Raw genomic sequence first — 4,050 nt, forward strand, 5'->3', positions numbered from 1 at the left:
AAATATTACTGAATGAATATGTAATTCAGTGCGGTGAGAATCAAGATAAATAAAACAAAGGCTATGCGGTTTTCCAGAAAGAGAATAGCTAAGTTAAGCGTCAAAGTGGGAGGGCAAAAACTGGAGCAATAGTAACTATTTATGTATCTAGGAAGTCTTTTGGCTCAAAATGGTCAAATTAGTGGGGATATAAGGGGAAAAAACTTGTAGGCAAAGAAACTTTCACGAAGTGTAGAAAATTTAGGACTATCCAGCACTATCAAAAATGAAGACCACGGTTTGACAACCGGCTGTTACCAGCTCCTATTCAGGTGACTGGCACATCCGGTGTCACAAACGTCCAGGAGCTAAATGATGGTATCGATTTTGAAGTAAAGTGGATTTTTTCTTTTCTTAAATAATGCTAGACTACTTGACGAGATTCCTGATTCCGATGCAAAATCCACCGCAAAAAACTTTGCACGGTTAATACCGTTCAGCTACTGTAATCTAACTAATGCACCCAAAAAGCCTCGCGGAGGATACATCAAGAAGCATGAAGCTTCGTACGAATTAATAAACTCTATCGCAAAGGATGGTACTCCAACACAATGGAATGTTTTTCAAGTAAGGAACAACAAGAAAATGTGTGATTGGTTACGTACGCTCCGCAAAAAGTAATGCATTAGACACACTAAAAGCTCATACTCCACATCGAGGAAGTTTCACTATGTGGGTCTAGCAAATTCAACCATTCGTCTTACACATTCTGTATATCGTGGAGATCTAAAGGATTAACTACAATTACTACCGATTGACGTGTATTTGGTGGTCATTTATTCGTCAATAATCTGACATTTGAATTTTTTGACGCGGGATATTTCTATCAAATATGACGGTTCTGAATGAACTAAGCACATACGTGACGGCTCAATGTCCTTGAAGGTATTTTTCAGTAATGCTAGAGTACTTTTATCACATGAGCGAAAGTCCAAATTAATTATTTTCCAAAGTCTGAAATGAAATTTGCAAACTGTGAGTGCTAGTAAATTTTTGAAAACTTCACAAAATAAGTAAGAAAATTTAAATGGAAAAGTTTTATGACACTTTATTTTGCTGACACTTAAATTATAGGTTCGTCGTATTTTCATAATTCTTGTAACCTTTTTACCCTTAATTTGGCAATTAAGTATTCTTTTATATTTTCGTTTTTTTAATTTTGACTTATAGCTAGCGTTCTTCCAAAATTGTCATAAATATTAAAACTAGCGTTGGTATGTCAGCCATCTTCCAAATATCAAACCAACAAAAAAAATTAAGAATAGCCTTTTGAGTGAAGGTTTACGAAACCAAATACGATTTGCAGAAATGACTAAAAGTTATGATAATGTAATTAATAGGCCAGCTGTTTCCCCAGCGGAACAAGGCTCCCCAGGTAGTGCATTTATAAATTAATTTTCCAAAAATATTGGCCCCGTTGCCCCATTCTTGACAACCCTTATAATTACCCATCATTACGAATAAATGTAGGAAATGACCCAAATTTGACTGCTTCTCTTCCAGTTTAATATAGTACATGAAATTTTCGTTTTTAAAGATTAGGTTTTCCAAGTTTACATTAGCTTTTCCAGGAATAATATGCCCTCTTATGTAATTTTTTCATGGCAGATTACCTATGGTTATGTCTTGAACCAAAGATATATGTAGAATCCACAGATATTTTTGAATGGCTATTTGGTATTTTAATTGCTTAAGTCACCAGTTGGTGCGCAGTTATTTTACAAATAGTGCTCGGAGTATAAAAACATTAATTTCTCATCGTGGTGCATTTCCAAACATTTTTTGGGATCTTAGAATCAGAGTAGAAGACTATCTGTGAAATCACCCACGTAAACTTATAAATAATGCTTCAATAATTTAACTGCCATAAGGACATATATAATACAAGCATTATAGTTTGTACCATGCTTACAACGCTCATAGCGGTAAAATAATCCCGATATAATTTTGAGTACGTCTTGTTAATCTTAGTGTCCGAAAAAATGATCTGGTCAAACTAATTCAGGTACGCCAGAGTCATGACGACTGTTACAACGGTACGTTACCATCACCATAAACGAAAAGCTACCTGTATGCATTGTGTTAGGTCAGCGCTGATTCATACTTCCACAATAGACAATGACCGAACCCGGAAACATTCGATCCCGAATTTAAATTTTGAGGCCCGACACTCAGTTTTTGCACCCGAGTTATCTCCGCGGCTGCAGAGCAGCGCCGGAAAACCCGAGAAGTAAGATAAAAAAGGGCGATGGGCACGTCGAATGAAGGATTAAAGAACGGCGGGTAATCGAGGGCAAAGCGGCCAAATGGAATGTCATGGTGAAGCGGAGGAAGCGTTGAAAACGCATCAACATTTCGCGGAGCGTGGCTTCACTCCCCCTACCCGTCTGGCCCGCCCCCGTCCCGCTCGGACCGTTTGATATTCGCGTGACTCGCGAGGCGTCGCTGCCTATGACACGACGTGATGGAGGCGAGAAGAGAGGGAGGGAGAGGAGGTGCTTCATATTGGGAGGTGGCGGCAACCAGGCCGGGCGAGAAGGGTTGCAAAAGCGATGGTAAGGGAGGGAGGGCGCAATTTCTCTTTTTTGCAGAGAAAAAGGTTCAGTTGGCTCGGTTCTGGGGTCTGTGGCGGCGCGGTTATGTGAGTGGGGAGAGAATGAAGAAGAAGAAGGGAGGATTGGAGAGAGCGTAGCAGGATGGACCCCCTCACTCTCCCTCTGACCAAAATTGCCACCCTCTTTTTTTATCCCCACTCTTATCATCATTCCCTGCGTCCAGTCCGGGTGCCGACGTTGGACTTTTCAGGGTTCCGAAATGACGAGCTTCGATAATCGCCCTCGTCATTCCTTTAGCACAAGTCGTGTCCTCCGCTCTCTCCTCGTCCATGATGGCCCGCGCTTGATGGGTTTTCAGTCCATGAGTTATGTCATGCAGTGCGCTCATTGTCCCTTCGCGTTGATATGAATACGGCATTCGGGCCGGCCCCGATGAAAAAAAAGAACGGTGAAAGTGTATCTGAAAAGGCTCGTTTCCTGGTGAATTCTCTCGTCAGGAAACAAACACTTTGATATGAGAAAGGAGGCAAAAATCTCGTAAATGAAGGGGTGAGGAGATTTAAAATTACGCGCTTGTATTATCCCCTAAAGGAAGTGACGTAGTATGAATGGTTCAACAATATCACGTCGACGTGGAGTTGTAGTCTCTCTCTCTCTCTCACTGGCAGTGCGGCAAGACAGAAGTATGACCTGCTTCATCCATAGTGAATCCATTCGTTATTTTGGGTTAAGTGGCAATATTAGGATTTACACTGGTATTTTTCTTAAGTTATAATTGTAATCTATATTGAAGGATAGTCTCAGCGAGGTAGGGTTATTAAATATCGCATACTTTGGAAATGGTCAGGTGTACTCATATTTTAAGCAGCCTGCTTGTTTACCTGCACTTATGCTTACCCTTGAATTTCTATATATAATATAATAATTACAATAAGATGAATTACATAATAAATGAAATTTCTACCCAGAGAGAGCCTACTGACTGTTTAGCTGATTTGAGTAATAAATTTGATTTAATTATCCATAGCATTAAACAAGCATCTCGTATAAGGTCTTTTCAGTTATTTTGAAAAGGGAACTGTAGCACAATTACTGGTACTCGAACTGTATTACAATTACTGATAGAAATGAAAATTGTTTCTAGCTTAAGACCTAAACAAAGCGTACTCTTAACGCAATTCTCTATTTGTAAATTTGAGTAGATGGAATATAATGCAAATATAAATATTTTCACTGTGGAAGTACTTCTATGAGTACTTTGATTGAGAGAATGGAATCATTTAAATGGTCCAAGAAAACATTGTACGTATTGTCATGAATTTCAGTTACTTTCTAATTGTTGTTTTCAAAAATGATGAACTAACTAAAATTACTTCACAATTGGATGAATAAAAAAGATCATTGATCTGTCAATGACTCACCCTCTGGGATTCCGAGCTTAAAAAACTTGCATGAA

The sequence above is a fragment of the Hetaerina americana genome, unplaced genomic scaffold, assembly GCF_022747635.1.
Source record: "Hetaerina americana unplaced genomic scaffold, ioHetAmer1.1.p SCAF_8, whole genome shotgun sequence".
Taxonomy (NCBI): domain Eukaryota; kingdom Metazoa; phylum Arthropoda; class Insecta; order Odonata; family Calopterygidae; genus Hetaerina; species Hetaerina americana.